Below are 18,669 nucleotides of genomic sequence, written 5' to 3' on the forward strand. Positions count from 1 at the left end.
AGCCCATTTTACTGCCAGTGGAGAAGCTAAAAGACATGATTATATACTGGTGTTTAATTACTTCACCTTCATCATGTCCCAAAGCGGCTGATCAACTTGATGCCCATCCCACTCCACCTGTCCAACAAAGTAATGCTATTTTCTACCAATAGGTAGACTTCTCCAGCTATGTTTTGATGTATAACAATTGACTGTTAAAGGGAGGGACCTTTCAAGGAGGAAGTCACACTTGTAGATTCATTTTGCCAACATAAACAGAAAAAAACAGGTGATTATAGCTAAATAAGAATCATGTTTGACTGTACTGAAAAGCAGTAACACCAGTTGGGCCAAATATTAAGCACTTAGTAGAAATGCCATACTTTTGTGGCTATAGTAAGAAGAATTCTGTAAGCACACTCTGTTATTTAGTTAAGCAAAGATATTTAAAAGTATGCTACCACTGGATATCTACTCCAGTATCAGTCAGGTTCCAGGTCAGGGAAAGCACAATATTAAGTGATTTTCTTTTTTTTTTTCTTAGGACCTTTAACATCTGTCATATGCTTAAAGTTTTCCTTTTGTCTTTTTTTTTAAGTCAAAATTGAACTTAAGACCATGCACATCAATACCGAGGTAGGACTATTTGCTGAGCATGTATATACCAAAAACCCTAAATGCTCAACACCCCTCCCAAGACAATCTGCAAGATAAATTCTTGGCTTCAAAATGTTCAAAGATCTAAATAATCAACACTGCCTTATTTTCATTTTCAATTATACACCAAGCCATGAAAAACATTTTTCTACCAATGTAGATGGACTCACGCTTCAAGGAAAAGGGGAAAGGAAAGAAAAAAGAGGAAAAACCACCATCGAAGGACTTGGCAGCCTTTAAAAATTCCCAAAACAACAGCTTCTCTCTAAGCTAGCATTTGCTAACAGGGTCACTGTATTCAACATTTTTTGTGTGCCTGCCACTAAGCAGCACGTACGAAGAGATAGTCCCAAAGCTTCCTGAAAGGCCAAGACCTGAACCTTTAACCTGAATCAGTCCCTCCTTCCCCACCCACCCATCTCCCCTATTGCATTACCTCCTTATTGTTGGCTGAAACAGTAGACAAAGTCAATGACTAAGAAGAACTTTCTGCCTATTTTAATGCAAAATCTTGAAAATCCTCACCACAGCTCAATTAGAAAGATTAGATGATCATTGGCTGAACCCCCTCAAAATCCTGTAACTTAAAGAAAAAGACCTAGTGTTAAACAGCAGCTGTATTTTCACTTAGCTATGCAGACATTTCATAGCCACTTTGCCATACTGGCATACATCTAGGCATTTGAATAAAAATAGCTAATGTGCTTGCTTGTTACGCCATTAAATAAAGTGCACAAAGGAATTGCCAGTACTGTTTTTGCCCATGAAAGGCAATGGTCATTAATAGCTTGTAGTTGCAGAAGGCTGTCGGAGGAACAGCATGCCTGAGCTTCCTCCACAGCTTTCTATAGGTTTAACCACACATGAGGCAGAAGGGAAAAGACACTACACATTTCCTCGTTCCAGAACAGGTCACACCTGCAGGAGAGGTGGCAAGTCATGCAAGCCTCAGTTGGAGGAAAAGATTGGAGCCTTGTAAATTTAAGAGGGCAGAAAGATCATAGAATGGTTTGGGTTGGAAGGGACCTTAAAGATCATCCAGTTATAAACCTCCTGCCATGGGCAGGGAAGATGTGGCTCTCTTCATGGAAAGAGTATCTTGGGAAACTGCAATGACAGTACTAGTATTCTGATACTTTCTTTTGCTGTTCTGACTAGTATCTTGGAGATTTGGACTTATATTACTATTCTTTTTTCATACATTTTATGCTTGAAGGAGTTAACTTTCTTTCAGTAACATTTTGAGATTAAATAGGTGACAAACAGGCTACTCATACAATCGTGCCTGGGCTGGATAAATAGATTTTTTCAGGCATCTTCAAATAGGTCCACTTGGAAATCACAGCAGACAGGTGAAGTGAGCCACACTGAGGAAACAGGCTTTGTCAGCTGGATGGTATCCAAACATGGATCACCTAGCAATCAGAATGAATGACTGAGAAGCTGACAGCATGCGCACAACCTCTCAGCCATGAGAAGTTGGGTATTTTCAACAGCTGGACAAGAGACCTCACTCCACTGACCAGGAAAAACAGATCACATACATATTCAGATGGTAAGTTACACGCAAGAAAAAGCAAACCAAAATGAGAACGGGAGACAATAACAGGAAACAAACAAGGAAGCAAAGGAAAGTACAAGCAGCTTTATTATTTTGCCTAAATATGCCCTAAATAAATCTACTGCTAGCTAGGAGAACATGACGTTTACCGGCTCTCATCATTACGACAGTGCCTGTTTGCCTTCAGCTGCCATGTCTTCCCAAGATCATAGAATTGTAGAATAGTTTGGGCTAGAAAGGACCTCTGAAGGTCATTTGGTAAAACATCCCTGCAATGAGCTAGATCAGGACTATGAACCTATAGACCAGCCAGTGTGGATTACTTCTCTTCAGTAAGGCCTCAGAGCACTCACTGTAAAGCTTAAGAGCTTTTGGGAATTTGAAATAACAAATGGGAAGAGAGATTTTCACAGCCTATCCTCAATTTGGAGTACACCTGCCTTGCACACAGGGTCCTGGGGCAGGCAGATGGAGCCCTACTAAAGTGGTGACACAAATTGCCTCCTGCTAATCTGGATTCAATCTGGTCTATTCTTTCAGATTTACCTGGACCTAACAACATGTCAACCCAACACACTAAGACTACTGCTGTACCTTTTTTTTCTGGAATATTCTTTGTCCTTGCATAAGAACTGGCAAAGCTTTATGCATCTTTGTTGAAACCAAGTTAAAGTTTATTCTGTTTGCTGCCCAAGTGTTCCTATTAAGAGGCCTCCACCTAAATTCTTTTATTTTAGAAAGGCACCTCTGCGTATGACAGAGTTAGAAGATAGACATATAATACAAGGTTTCCTCCCATCCAGTTCTCTTCCCTCACAGTTTTCTAGAGTTCAAACAGACTCCATGTGAGGGACAGCAGAGCTGGAAAGTAAGAGAAAATGCTGCGAAGGTATGCAATCCCAACACGTAAGCAGGTTCCCACCTGTAACAAAATACTTGTGGGAACTGTATAGATGATATGCGCTGTACTTATTGCAGATAGCATTAATACAATGAGTTGAAAGTAATCTCATGCCTGTTCTTTAGGCAAACATTCTTGGTTCTTACAACCCACCTTTGAAATTAAGGCTTGTTTCAGCAGCAGGACAGCATGCTGGCAGAAGCCCTTTAAAAGAGCATGTATTTGGAAGTTGGTGTTTAGAAGACGAATAGCTTCCATGCTAAAGGGACTGTATAAACTTAACGAAATATGCACTGTCAAGAAAGTTACACCCCTGCAAGCGCCATCTTGCAGGTAGAAACCGAAGTCCTGACACTGGAGTTGAGAGTTCAAAGTCTGGGGTGAATGATTCTTACGCCTGGCAAGTGAGAAGCAAGAACAGCACTCAGGCTATTAGAAGTGCGGTGTGTATATCCCTGACATTACAAATTATGCAGCCTTTAAGCTTTACTAGGGGTGCAGCAGGAGCAAAAGAGTACCGAATCAATTTTATCCGTAATAGTGTGGGGGAAGGGAGAGCTGCTTTCCTATTTTGAGAGCAACATCTATGCTACACATGCAGAGCCAAAGCCTTCTAATCCAGCAGGCTGAATACATACTAGTTATTCAAACTCAAGAACGTGTGCATAAAAGGAATTTCATACAATTAGTCTCTGTTGTCCTCCTCGTTTTATACTCTCTGTAAAGTTCTCATTCCAATGCTTCTACATTATGCACTCAGACCCATCTTTTTGCCTCCCACAATGCCTTCAGTAATGTAGAAAACATTAGACAAGCAGGCAAGGATGTCTAAAAAGATAGCATTTGTACAAGCCATTAATCTACCATTTAGTCAATAAACACGCAGAATTTGTAGATTATTATAGTAAAGCAAAATCAAGTGTAGCTTAATGAAAATGGGCAACGCTGTTTCAGTCTTGATATTAGAAACTGTGTGTCAGAGTTTTCTGCCAAACTAATGCAATGGAACACAGTTATGATTTTATGAAGAAAAATATTTTAGCAGACTATCACCCTGAATAGCATGTAAAAAGGTCTTAGGGAGGAAAATAATTACATCTACCCTCAACTAATAAAAGCCTCTGCACACATCCATTTCTGCATCTTTATTTCTTAAACACCTGACAGAAGTCTGACACCAAACTAGACTGCAGATTCACCTGAGGAGGTCTGTCCAAGGAGCTGATCCTAGCTCATGAGAAACAGGATAAAAACTTGGAACTAATTTTGCTATGTGTAGCAAGAATACACTAAAGAGAAGCTGTAGTGACATATGGCTCGTATTGCGACCAAGAAAAAGCAGAGATAACTGACTTCCTCTCAAAGAAGAACCTTGTTTCAGCAGTTCCTTTCATATATTCACACAGCACAAATGTTACAGCTTCAGAAAGTGCAAGTACAGAAAAACAGCAGCACAGGAGCTTGGGAAGGCCTGTGGCAGAAGAGATCACTGCATCCCCACAGCCCCAGGAAACCTCCAGTCACTGAGGCAATACTCTCCTACCCTGCCCAATTATTAATTTTGGGGTCTTCTTCAGCTGCCAGAGCATCTCGTAGGGACACAACATGGAAAGCTGCCAGCCTTCCCAGAGCCAGCTCCGACTAGGTCAGTCTTGGCTCAGCAGCAGACCACATAGCGCAGCAAAAGGAAACACAAGGCCTTGAACTCATGACCATCTTCCCTCTCGCCCTCCATACATACACCCTACACACCAATTTTCTTTGATCGCTAAGAAATAGTAATTCGCTGGTGGCCAACATCATCTCCACTGGAGACTGTGACAGCTGCCAACAGGCCCTATCCATAAGCAAACAGAGAACTGCTCAGATTAAAACTATGGAAACCCAGAAGTTAAGATGCCAAATTTTACCATTAAATGTGTATTTTTGGCTTCCTTCAGGTGTTATGGGAAGTTACACAATAACTATAATGGAGATTTCCTATTTGGAGCTGTTAAGCTAATACCAATCTAAAGATCAGGTCTGGCAAAGCAGAGAAGTGGCAATATGAACTTCCCTGTTGCCATAGCTGTATGTAGCGACACTGCAGTAGTACAGGGCATCTCAGCCTCTAGCCACAGGCTCTACTGCAGAGCCAGTTTCATCTCAATTAGCTTTGGTATCAGGGTGGTACTACTATTAAACTAGTGATAAAGAAAACACCGAGGACAGGGTCTCCCAAATAATGACGAGGAAGTAGCCTGAAGTTACAGTGCTCACCTTCACGCAAATGACTCTTGGTCTTCAGTCAATTAATGACTTTAGTCCAGACAGCCTGATACACATCACCTGGCTATCCATCACCTATGGCTTTTGATTCATGCAGAAAGTAGAGGCCACATATGCAATCAACAGCCCTAAAGAATGACCCTTTGTTTATGAAGGGGGACACCAAGTAAGTCAGAGAAACCTTATCAATACTAATATCATAAATAGTTACTGACATTTGAAATATTCTACAGAAACCTTCCATATCATTACACAAAATCTGGAAGCAATCCTTAAGGAACTGTAGGCAAAGTGAACACACCATTCAACGCATCAAGGACACAGCTACATCTCTATCACCCAGAAAGACAGCTTCTTGACAATTCTTCTTAAATAATCATGGCTGTACCACTACACAACCATGCATAAAATATTACAAAACTGCAAGAAATGTTTAATCACTTGATCAACATAACAACACATCAGTAGGGACACAGTCACAGGATTCACAGGCCAAACCCATGTTTCTTCCTAGAAGTGAAACAAAAAGAAAGGGATGTGCCAATCCTTCCACACCTCATCCTTCAACAGTAACTACTCCAAGCCATATGGCTGTTAAGGATTTTCAGCACTTGAAGAATATCTATGATGCTTTCCTGACTGCTCTTACAGGAAAGGAAAATTCAACAGACGTACTATAAAGTGAAAACTATCACCCTGCCTACTTTTTCCTGAGTGAAAAAATGCTGTGTTTACTATATTTCTTAGAAAATCTCCATTTTGAAAACAGTGAATATTCCCGAACAGGTCTGGGATTAAGGCATCAAACTTTGAGAAGACAGGTGACTGAATAAGGCTCTTAACCCCACATGTAGCTCTTAATGCACAATGCCTTGGAGCAGACCACACTTGAAGACCAATGCTAACCTGTCTGTTTGGCATTTCTTACAGGGGTCTAGAAGAGAGCCTGAATTTGCCCTTCGAGGGCTTCTGAAGGCCTACAAGAATCTTACCTTAAAGGCACAAGAGTGGCTGACCTGTCCCATCATCCAGTCTCCAGTAACTCCATATGACTTCACTCACCCTGTCTCCAGCTGCTGGCTGTGAAAGCAAAGGAAGCACCGGGCTCCCAGGGTAGTCATTTTGCCAAGGAAGGTGCACATGGCAGATACAACCAGAACTCCTCCCACGGACTGAGGGCTGGCACGACCCCAGAGGAGCTGGGGCTGGCTTGGGAGATGGAGTTCCTAGCAAAATCCATTTAACACATTCCTGCACAGCTTCTGTCGATACCGTTCCTACGGACAGTTGAAGCTATTCTAGTTAAAAAGGAAACAGCCTTGCCAGGCTAGTTGCCTTCACTGAAATAAGAGCATGCGTTTTACAGAAACAAAGATGAATTGAGCTCACTTTCTTCTACAGCAGTATTCTGGTGTGATTTTGTTCCCTTGTATCTGCTTAGATAGCTAACCAGACCAGAGCTACTGGAACAGGAATGTATTTATGTATCTTTATCCAACATGCTGAGGTTTTTAATGCTTGGTTGGGCTTTCTGGACCTTTGCACATGTATTAAACCATACAAGCATTTTACAGCTAGCACCTCCAATTAGCACAGGAACTGACACCTTCTCTGCTGCTTTTCCTTATGTGTTCATTTAATAAAAAACTTTGAAATTGTGCATTAAGGTATACTGAAGCACTGTTGTATTAAACAAGCATAACGACCAGAATTTATCATACCTCAGGCATTTTTATAGATTCCTTCCTAAAAAATATTAATAAGCATACTCAGTAAATGCAGGATTTACCTTTGAGCATCAGTATTCTTTGTATCTTTTGTCATTAGAAATTAAAGCTAAAAATACATGTACACTCCCCCTGTTGCATACTTGCTCCACATTCAAATAGAAACCCCCAGACAACCAACATAAACAACTGTGATGAATGCTTCAATCTCCAACAGGCAGTGGGATGAACACCATAAAAAGAAATTAAGACTTACTATTTTTCCACCTCCCCTCAAAACACAAAAGTCTAAACCAACTCCTGTTTGGTCAGTAGTGACTTCGTAAACGCTGTATCTACCAAACCACATGCTGCCAGGAATAGCATAAATCTCAAAGCAAGGATTACAAAATCATTTGGGGGTTTTGGGTTTTTCTCTTTTAAGAACCCCAACACACATCCTTACAAGGATAAACAGTTCAATCTGCTTTTAGCTTTCAAAACTAACACAGATCTATTTATTCTGCTGGGTATACACCGAATGTTTGAACAAAAAAAGTTAGTCAGAGGTCAGACAATACAGGTCCCTATGACTACACCCTTCACTTGAAGGAAAACCAGAATATCGATTTTCTGTTTCAACCAGCTGAAATGACAATAAGAGAAAGCAAATTCTCCTGGCTTTTGTGTTCTAAAAGAACACCTTCCCAACTGACATCTAATCAAATTGGTTTTGGCCACTGAAAAATCCTACCATTGGTCAGGCTTTGCAATAGGCACATCCCATACACCTTGTTCAGGATGCACGGATGCACACTCAGCTCCTCATCCCTGCAGCTTCTATGGGGGGAAAAAAAACGAAGTCAGGAGCGGGTTATCTGTCAGGCCGCGTCCTGGCACCAGCCACCGAGTTATGAGTTTACGTGAGCGCAGCACCAGGTTAACAATTTGCAATTTGCTTCACTCCTGGACTCCCCGGCAGCCCTCCATTTTGTCAACTGCCTCAATTTAAACGTTTTCCAAGTTGAACGACACAACTTCCAACATTTCTTGGGGAGCCCTTCGGGGCTTTAAAGCATCCTCTCGCATTTTAAGCAGTGGAAAGCCTGTTCGGAGCCAGCGCTGTTTACTAAGTTTAGAAAGGCAGGCGCGCACCCACGGCTTATCAGGAGCCTCCCCAAACATCCCCCGCAGCCGGTTTCGGGGCGCGCTGGAGAAAGCTGCTGCTCATCCCTTCCCGCGGCGAGCTGCCTCCCTTCCACCCACAAAACGCGCCCAGCTTTCTCCCCCTTTCCCCTGCCTCTACGAGGAGAGGCAGGTGGCTATCGGGAGGTGACGAGGGAACGGACGAGGAGGCAGGAGCCCCCGCGGACAGCAGCAGGGTGCCGGCCGCCCCGCAGCAGGTAGGGGGAGCGTGGAGCGGGCGGCCCGCCGGTGCCGGCACCGTCCCCGTCCCGTACCCCACTCCCTGTCACCCCGGTGCCTTACCACCTGCGGAGGCGGCAGGAGCCCGCCCGGGCCGGGGCAGCGACCTGTCTGGTGCGGGCGCTCTCCTCCGGAGGTGAGGGGCTGGCAGGGAAGGGCATGCGGGAGGAGGGAGGGAGGGACACATGGAGGGAGGGCTGGCTCTTGCCGACCGCCTCTCCCTCACCTCCCACCTCCCTCCTCCTCCTCTCCGCCCGGTCCGGCCCGGCTCGGCTCGCACCACCCCCCGCGCCCCTCGCCCCCCTCCCGGGCTGCCTTCCACGGGGCGGCCCGGGGCGAGGGGTCCTTGCGCTCTTCCCGGCACTTACTGTTTCACCCCCTGTGTGCCTGTCCATCCCCTCGGCGGGGATAAAAGTTGTTGCCACCAGCCTCGCCGCTGCCGCCTGAAACAACTTTGTCTCCTTCCAGCCGCTGGGGAAGCTCCTTTTTCCTTCTTCTTCAATTATAATAATAATAATAAAAAAGAACAGCAATTAAAAAAAAAATAAAAAGAACACCAAAACTATATTCGTCTCTTTTTTTTTTTAAGAGGGGGAAGCGTGAAGGTGGGAGGGGAGAGCAGAAGAAAAAGGAAACATTTGGAGCTTCCCCCCCCTCCCTCTCCTTCTTCTTTCCCCCTCCCCCCCAAGATGGCTTGAGAAAATTAAAAGGGGACAGTGATGGGACACACACACACACACTGAAAAGATCGGGAGGGGGGAGAAAATCGTGGGGTTCGGGGTGTTTTTTTTGTGTTTGGTTTTGGGGCTTTTTTTAAGCCTTCTGTTTCCCCGGAGGGCTCAAACGTTTAGGAACAAACGGGCAGAGCAGGCAGGCACAAGGAGGGGAGCGAACGAGAGAAAAGAGTTTTGCTGGTCAGTAAACTTCAAGCTGCAGGGATGAGGTCATTGGTGTAAAAATAAAGCGATGGCGTCATTTGAAACCAATCCCAGTGAATGAACTCAGCCGGGGGGTGAAGGTGGGGGGAGAGGGTGAAGGAGAAAGAGGAGGAGCGAGGATCCCTGCGGGGACACCGAGGCAGCAGCAGCCGCCGCGCAGCCCCGGCGGCGGGAGGCGGTGGCTTGGGGGGGGGTCTCATGCCGCACCACGCTGTCACCGGGGGGGGGACGGGGACGACACACGGCCGCAGCCCCCGGTCCCCAGCTGCAGCCGCCGGGACGGCCCCTGGGAGGAGCCGGGGCCGCGGAGCGATTCAACCGGGCCGCCGCCGCGGTCCTTCTCCGTTGTTCGCCCGGCCGGGAGGCAGGCTCCGCCGGCCCTGCCCTCGCTGCCCGGCCGCGGGCCTCGCCTCTCCCGTGCTCTGTCCGCGGGGGCCGCCTCGTTTTAGCGGCCCGTTCCGCCGAGACGCGGCCTGCGCTCGTGCGCGGGCCCAGCCGGGTTGTTCTGGGTGCTACAGCGAGCGCTCCAGGTGGCTCCATAAATGCTGGTTCTGTCTTTTAAAGTAGCGCTGTGTTACCTGGTGCAGAGCCATTGCAGTTCTAGGGTGTCAGGTCCTCTTGTGGAGGTGGTGGTGTGGGCAGAGGCCTGTGGGCTACATTGCACACTGGGGGTCTTCATGCTTTTGTAAAATCACACACTGGTTGGGTTAGGAGGAACCTTAGAGACCATCTAGATCAAACCCCTGCCACGGGCAGGGACACCTTCCACTAGACCAGGTTGCTCCAAGCCCTGTCCAGCCTGGGCTTGAACACTGCCAGGGATGGGGCAGCCACAGATTCTCTGGGAAACCCTAATGTCTAATCTAAATCTCCCCTCTGGCAGTTTAAATCCATTCCCCCTTGTCCTGTCACCATATGCCAGATTTCTTGTAGGGTCCTTTTATGTGCTGGAAGGCTGCTATGCTATAAGGCCTTTAAATAACCTTGTTAAAGAAAATAATAAAAAAAAATCTGAAACTAATAGCTTGAGGAAAGTGCAAGTTTAGTCTAAACAGATAGGAAATTATTTTTATCTAACACCTATCTCTTCTGGCTAGTACCAATGATAACTAGCAAGGTGCATCCTTCAGGGGTTTGGTGGGTCCTGCCTTTCTTACACATTCCTCTTCCAGGTACACCAGAATATTCTGCAGCCTTCTTTCTCCCCCAGAGACATCACACTCACTACAGGGAGCCTGCCAGCGCTGCTGAGTATGCGGGATGTCTTACATGGCTGAATTCAAACTCCAGCCAGTCACCTCTGCTGGCTTTTGAATCCCTGTAACACAAACCCTTGGAAGACAGCATGCGAAAGAGGATTAATTGCATGGCTCCTTACACTCATGGTGGCTGTCTCTTAAAACTAAGTGCTTTGGGAAAGGCACGCAGCTATCACCCACATTAAAATGGTTTGTGTGGTTCGTATGTCAGAAAGCAGAGAGCTCGAACAAATTTTACAGTGCTGGGCTCTGTTCTGGCAAAATTGACCAAGAACAACCTTGATGAAGGGCCTGGTGCTAAGGAGTTGCGAGTTGTCTCCCATGAGGAAGCCTTGTTGGCACTTCAGAACAGTCACATCCTCTGCAAGGGAGTGCAGAATGTGCAGGGGAGAGAGAATTCCTAAGAGAAGCCCAGTCTCCCTAAGGCAATGATGAAGGAAAGACCAAAAGCAATGAAGAAACTGTGGTAATGCAACTTATGCTGGTATGTTCACTATTTTGCATATGTCAGTCTTGTAGAAGGTAAAAAGCAGTTTTAACTTTCTGTTTCAGTTAACCAGCTGCCCTGAAGAAACCTTCCGCAGATCCCCAAAGTGCCCAGAGTATTGAAAGTGTGCACAGTCAACTGCTGGTTAGCGGAACTACAACTGACCCATTTCGATGAAGGGGACCAGAGGAGAGTGTGCCAGAGAAACTCAAGGTGACAGCCAGTGCCCTAGCTTATTCAGACCAAAGAAGTGCAGGAACAAATAGTTCCAGCACGGTTATCCTCACAAAGGGAAGTGGGGAGCAGTGGAGAGGGTGCGTGGTGAGAAGGAAAGGCATTTGAGTTTCCCTTTTGTCACCTCAACTCACTAACACCTTATGTAACTTTTCTTATTTTATTTTTTTTTTTTTTAACTGGGACACTGAAAAAGTTTCCTCACTGTAGAGCTGTTGGAATAAAAAATAGTTGTGACCATTTTGGAATATTTTTGTTTTTAGCTGAAGAAATTTGTATACAAAAAAGTCTAGGAGAGCAAGTTAAAGCTTTTTTAACATAGAGTGTCCTGTAAGCTGGCTGGGCTTAAACCACAACACAGAGTCAGGCAATTTCTTTTTCCTGATGTAATAAAAGGTGCGACTAAACCCCTGTGATACCACAATTTACTCCTGCAGGCTGAAGTTATTACTAAGAATAACTTTATATATTCAGCTTGAGCTTGTGCTGGGAGTCTGATCTGGGAGACCATCGCAGGGTGAAACTGCACAAGTTTGTTGTTAACCTGAAGACACAAACAGAAGGAGCCTGGAGGACTCAAACACAGCAGCATCTGACCTCACTTCACTGAGATTAGTGTCTGTGTCCTTTACCTCCTGTTTGCAATGGGCAAGGCGTGCGTGTGTTGGCAGCTGACATGCCTCAGCTGGCAGGTGGTCACTCATCAAGGAGCAGTAACTCCTCTGCATGTCAGTCTAACTCCAGCTTAATTTTTTTCCTTGAAAGCTTTTTTCCTCCCTACCATTTGCACAGCAGGCTCCTGGAAATGATCTGAACTGCATGCATGGAACAGGGAGAGAGTCAGGCTTTAGCTTGGTGAACTCCTGAACCATCTGGGAGAGGGGCTGCCTGGCTTTGTGCGTGTCCCTGGCTGCTGACCTTTCCTCCCCAGGTTCCCAAAGGTCTGTCCATTCTATGAAATCTATCTTGCTACATTTCTGCCCAGTGATTCTTTTTTTTTTTTTTTTCCTCAGCGCTCACTGCCCCTTTTTGCCAAAACGGTACCGAAAGAGTTAATGTTAGCCTCCCTTTCTTGTGCCTCCTTATCAAGCTCATGAGATAAGACCTGAAGTGTCTATATGGGGTAAAACAAGGGCAAAAGACATTGTGGTGTCTATCCAGCAGGCTATGCAACAGCGCTCGAACTTTAACATGTTCCCATGTCCTCCTGCCAGTACACATACTGCTTCTGCCAGGAGCAGCTGTGTGTCACCCGTCACTGCTCCTATTGCTGGGGGGCTGGGGAGAAGGAATAGGTGATTACTTTCAAAAACTGGAGGTCATGCACCTTGTTTACAAAGGTTTCTCTGTCTCTATTCATAAAAGCTAGCAGAGCTTTCTGTTCCTTTTCCAACTAGTGGATTTGGTGGCACTTCACTTGGTTAATCAGTTAGCAGTGATTAAACAGGGGAAAGATGAATGGCAGCCTGAGTAACGTCATCATGTTTTCTGCACAGTGGAAAGGAGTGGTTTGCCAGAGGAACCTCTTGCGAAATCAGAGAGAACTGAACTTAAAGAACAGAATTTACCATGATTTAAAATCCCCTTGTGGGTGCTCACTTCCACCATGGGCTGAAGCGAGGTTGTTGACGAGGTTACCATTCCCAGACAGCTCTCAGTCACTGTCACACCTATCTTCTGCCAAAGGTTATCGCCTCTCCTACCTACCCGCAAGCTGCTCATGCAATCCCTCCCAAATTTGTTTTGGCCAAAGACGACTGGAGTAGCTTAAGAAGTTTAAATAGTAGATGTCAGCTGAACTGGTTTGTTTTGGATGGCTGAAATGGATTAGGGGAAACCCAAGTCAGCAGATGGGAAGTGAGGGGATGACCTTTTTTTCATGGACAGCTTCAGGGGCAGTGGGTAGTTTGGCCTAATCTGCTTTCAGAGCAGACTGCTGTACCAGACGTAACTGCTACTGACAACTCTTCAGGGTATTTAAAAATAGAAGTGTTGCCGAGGCACCCACATTGAAACATTCATAGCATTTTTAGATACTACTAGCTTTGTCGGCATAAAAAGCAGGGTACGGCAGGAGTAGCAGTGCAGGTTTGTGGGAGAGCAGCAATGGGAACATGAGGATTTGGAAACTGGTAGGAATAGAAGATGTAGGACTGAGCGTTGAGAAAGATCAGAAGAGAGAAAAGTTTGCAGATGGAGATCACAGAGTTCAGTGGGAGATCACAGAGTTCAGTCTGGAGAGGGGGAATTTGAGTGGTGAGAAGTGCAGGCATCAGAGACACAGGCTGCAGAGTAGCAATGCTCGAGGGAAAACAGTGAGTTGAGAACAATTACTGTCTCCCCATTCTTCTCTTCTTGTTTGTATCAGACCTTGGGAAGTTCTACTCCTTTAGAGAATGCTGAAATGAGAATAGCCTCACTAGTCTGTTGCTACAGGTAGTTTTCATACCACTACTTCCCTATAGCTTCTCCAGCACTGTCATATTCATTGCATGTCAAACAGGCCGGAGTTAGTATGCAAGCAGAGAAGTCTAGGTTCAATGCAGATATAGGTTCTTATGCCAGGAGAAATGTAAGACAAGATGGAGCAATATTCCTGCTCTCTGTAAGACAACAGTGGATGATTTGGAGCAGTGGAAAAGGAGAATTACAGGAACTAGAATAGTAGAAAGTACAGAAAAAAATAGAAGGAGATTGTCAGCTATCTGCTTTCCTTAAATCATAAATCCTCTATCCATTACTCAACACGAATTTACATGATCCCTGTCGCTATAGTTTCTGAGAACCCATTACTTTTGTAAGTCTTTCATGGGACAGAGGATACCATGTTTTATTGGTGTAAGACTGAGTTACTGAGATAAAGTAGCTTATTCAGGTTAGTATAGCAAGCCAGTTGCAGATCGGAGAACTCCCTTAAATCCTGAATCTAACTACTAAGTCATCCTTCTCCCTCTCCATCTCTTGAAAGAAATTGTAACTTTTTTTAGTTAACCTGAGCAGGGACATTTAATAAAATTAAGCACTTGTACAAAAGTTTGTTGGCTTAGTTTGCAATTAGACACACATACACACAAAAGTCTGTAAGTGAGATAGACAACAGAAGACAAGGATAAAATACAAAGGAAGAAGTAATAAAAATTTCTGGTTCCATAGATGGGCATATGAAGCTTAGGGGCTTTTGATCAATCAGAATCATCTTCAACAGAAAAAAAAAGTGACTATTTTGATAGTCAAACCACTTCAGTGTGAAGCAGCAAGATTAAGTTTTGAGAAAACATTTGAAATTGGAGATCATAATAAGTATTATTTACAGAAAAGGAGCATAATAACATGTTGTCATCAGGAAACAGAATAATGAAATACTGTTCTCAAGAAACAGCAAGTTCAGACAAATCTACAGCAACTGAGAAACTTAACTAGTAACTTTTCTCACTTTTCTCTGTATCTAAAGAAAAAATATTTAATTAACAACACCACCACCACCCCCCCAGTACATTAAAAAACAAAATCACAAACACTTTCCAGAAATTAAGTTCCTTCTTTCTTTAAGTACCTTCTTTCTTTTAGCTCTTACTCACCGCTAGTCATTTGTCTAGGCTGGTGTACTTGTATTGAAATCAACTTGTTAATGGGCTGTAAGCACAGATGGTGTAAATCATCATTGCTCAACTAACACTGAAGTTGCTATGCCAATTTATACTATCTGAAGAGTAGCTTTGTATTTTCATGTTTTGTTTGTGGCCCATGATGAATCAGAACTAAAATGTATTTGTGTTTATTATGAAGGCAACATAAAATGTATGAGGTCTTTCACTATTCATAACCTTCTTTTTAACTACTTGAGTACTTTAGATAATGTGAGTATAGTAATTACCAACCTTAAATACATTTTAGACTTTTTGTTCCTGGCAATGAAATATTTTCTTAAAAGTACCTAGGATACAATGAAAAAGGGCAGCATCCATAAAATGCTCTAAAGTTGTGATACATGAAATGTAATCTGGGCCAATATAAACTATTTAGTACAAAATTACTGTCTTGATAGCATGTTAAAGTTAGCTCACAATCAGGAAATTTGACAAAAAGATGAATGCAGAAACTGAATTGACAACCTGTGGTATTAAAGACCAGTTTATATTTTATTTATATTTATTTATAAAAATATTTTCAAGATGTACACAAGAGAGGAAATCTTCTGACAGTTTTAGAGTCTTCCCCATTTCTTCTAATGCATTTTGTTGTTTCTGCCTACCTTTAACAACTCCTGATACCTACAGATATCCTGAGCCTTGTGGATTTGATAAGTTAATGTTCATTGTATTTCTATTTCTAAAGTGCCGTTTGGGTGTTGCAGTAATACCCAAGTGAAACTATGTTGTTATACAAACAGATTGTGAAAGAGAAAGATTTCTCTTCAGTGGAATCATTAAAATGCGCTTAATATGTGGAAAGACCCTCGTATCAAAAAATGAAGGACAGAAAAAACTTTAATGGAAATGAAAAAAATCTTGAGTTCTAAAAGGGAAAAGAAACTGAGTTAATGACTGTTTATTTGTTGTTGCTGTGGGAAAGAAAGGCATGAGCACCACAATGACCTGCATTTATAAGCTTTCATTCATATAAATCTTTAAGTGGATACACTCAGAACATCAATATTTGGGCCTCACAGTAAAAACATTCATAGGAAAAAAAGCCCTGTTAACTTTGAAGAGTGTCTTGTTTTGTTGAATGCACTGGTCAGAATATTGTCAGTCTGGTACTAACCCAATTGTCAACAACAGACAGCAGAGTTTGTTGAGAAGGACAGGTGAAAATATCAGGTTACAGGGAAAAGAAGCATGTGAAAATTTCAGAGCGTGTCATTTGTAATTTTTTGTCAGGATGCAAGGTTAGAATATGTCTATTTTAGTAGCAATCTGAGTTCGAAACTCTAAGGTGGAGGTGAGGTGAAGGACTGCTTGTTTATTTTTATGTAGCCTTTTTGTGTACCCTTCCGATGTTCAGCAACAAACTGGTTTCTGTATACTGGGTATGGGTACAACTCTTTTAGCTCTAGGGTGGGGGATGGGGGTGTTGAAAATCTTGCAGGAATGTTTTTGCTTCAAAGCAGTTTGCCACTTGTTCTCCTTGTTGCTGGGGTGAAGAATCATTAACATATTAAAAATGTTTAAAACCCTGGTTTATGTTCAGCCTGCAGACAGAAGGGGAGAAGATCAGTGAGGATAAAACACAGGGCTCCAAATCCAATGTTTTATTTTCTATGTGAAGGCTTGCCTCAGACTTCTCATGACTTGCTTGAAGCTGCACCCTCTTACCTCAGATATAAATTTGGCTTGTTGACTTTAGTCATTAAAAAATTGTTTCAAGTCACTGATCAAATGATGATGAGTTCCAGATAAACTTATGCTGAAGAATGTGCATCTTCATGATCATTTAAAATCTAAATGAGATATGAAATCAAATGGGACAGAAGGTTTTTTAAGAGGGGGAATTTCAAGTAGAGGACATGACTTTCCAAGTCATTATTTCTTGGCAACTATGTAAGCTCAGAAGAACTTCCTAGACAGGAACATGAGTACAGATTATTTTGTGAGCCGGTCAGTGGAGACATTTATGGGAAAATGGGAGATGCAATTTGAGTTCCAGAATATAAAAGGAAAAAGAAGTCCTTGTTAGAAGGGCTTGTCTAATTACTAAGTTGCAGAAATTGTATGTTTATTCATCTGTTATTTTGTACTAGGACTTACAATTAAATGATGTCAGCTACAGTTTAAGAAAAATGGTTATTATAACTGATGATTCATTTAAAGTACCTTCTTACCATATAGTGTCAGCAGAAGATTAGGATGTAGTTGCACAAACACTGTAAGCTGGATGTTACTAAAAGAAGAGCTTGGTCTTCCATTTGGTGAATGAACAAAGGCTTGGACCACTACAGAGGACACACAGCTTAGGAACAGGGATGCATAGCAATCAGTAGGGAAAAAGTGAACCAGCGTGTGGCAGTGGCAGTCCTGACTCACAGTGGAAGAGAAAATGCAGGCAGATGACTTGGTTAAAATTATTTAACAGGCTGCCAATGATGAAAGAAGATGCTGTAGCTCACGGTTTCCTACCTTCTCCTAACTCTGAGCTCCTGCCACTTCCTTTGCTGTGGATCTGGCATTGTTATAATGTGATGTAAGTCAATTCAGCTTGCTAATCCAGCAGAAGTAGAGCGAGCTACTCCTTTAACAGTCATTAGGTTGACATTTGCCATCCAATGATACTAGTAAAGAGGGTGGTCAAACACTGGAACAGGTGCCTAGAGAGGTTGTGGATTGTCCATCCTTGGATATGCCCAATGCTCAAATGGACAAGGCCTCGAGCAACCTGATCTAACTTTGCATTTGGATTTAATGTTGAAGTTGGCTCTGTTGTGTACAGGGAGTTAGACTAGCTAGCCTCTAGTGGTCCCTTCCAACCTAAATTCTTATATGGCATAGAGAGGCAGTCATGATTCCTGTATCTTGTACCCTTATTTTACACTGAGAAATCTCAGTGCATCAGCACCCCTGGCTGAAAATCTATCCTCTCAAATACTAAGGTAGTCCTGTCACTCTTATGAAATTTCAGTGAATAAATTTCTAGGTACAAATGTCTATGAGCAAAGCAATTTGAGGAGGACATTTGTTTAGATGGTAAAAGTCACTGATCTCATTATTGCTAAACCAAATATCATAAAGCCAGGTTATTAAATATGAATGTATACTGTAAAAAATATCAAACTAACACGTACACAGTTAAAGTTTACAAACAAGCTTAAATTTATGTTGAAGAAAGACTTTACAATAATCTATGATAATACATAATGCATTTTAACCGATCCAGATTAATCTCAGTGGATGTTAAAAACACACTCAGGTTCTCCCTTCTTTGTCTCTGTGGCATGCCTGCAATGCAGCATGGCTTCCGGATTTTATTGGACCAATAAAAGTTGTTGTTGTGCTTAGCAATTGGACTTTTTTATGGTAGCAAATTACTTTTACATCCATATAGAGGCCCTTTCACATTGGTAGGGGTGTGAATAAAGGCTCTGGAATAAAATGAGTCAAGGCTATATGTAAGTAATTGAAGCAATGAAGGTATGAAGTCCTTCAATAGCAACAACAAAATCCCTAGTAACAAATGCATATGAAAATATGTCTTTTAAAAATCCCAGAGTCTTGTTCTCAATTACATACCTCTCTCTCTCCATAGCTGTTCATAAACTGG

At 43.1% G+C, this 18,669-nt stretch overlaps 1 protein-coding gene and 1 long non-coding RNA gene across 8 annotated transcripts in view; one reads left to right on the plus strand and one right to left on the minus strand.

Annotated features, from left to right (window-relative positions):
* The window catches only part of DUSP16 (dual specificity phosphatase 16), a 67,507-nt gene extending 58,499 nt beyond the window's left edge, over positions 1–9,008 (minus strand). For 2 of the 7 annotated variants that reach the window (XM_062634966.1, XM_062634962.1), the window contains exon 1: positions 8,561–8,668. The gene's annotated coding sequence lies outside the window, so the exon portion shown is untranslated. Of the gene's footprint in view, positions 1–8,560; positions 8,707–8,865 lie in introns of those variants that run through there. The other 5 variants (XM_062634967.1, XM_062634963.1, XM_062634968.1 and 2 more) reach the window with 5 other exon arrangements.
* Positions 9,009–9,666: 658 nt separating this feature from the next.
* LOC134172127 (uncharacterized) lies at positions 9,667–12,389 on the plus strand. The gene is made up of 2 exons (XR_009967844.1): positions 9,667–9,769; positions 11,247–12,389. It is a non-coding gene; the product is annotated as an uncharacterized LOC134172127 (long non-coding RNA).
* Positions 12,390–18,669: the final 6,280 nt, after the last annotated feature.

Source organism: Pezoporus occidentalis, unplaced genomic scaffold, assembly GCF_034315485.1.
Source record: "Pezoporus occidentalis ecotype Australia unplaced genomic scaffold, CSIRO_AGI_Poc_V1 ctg44, whole genome shotgun sequence".
Lineage (NCBI taxonomy): Eukaryota > Metazoa > Chordata > Aves > Psittaciformes > Psittacidae > Pezoporus > Pezoporus occidentalis.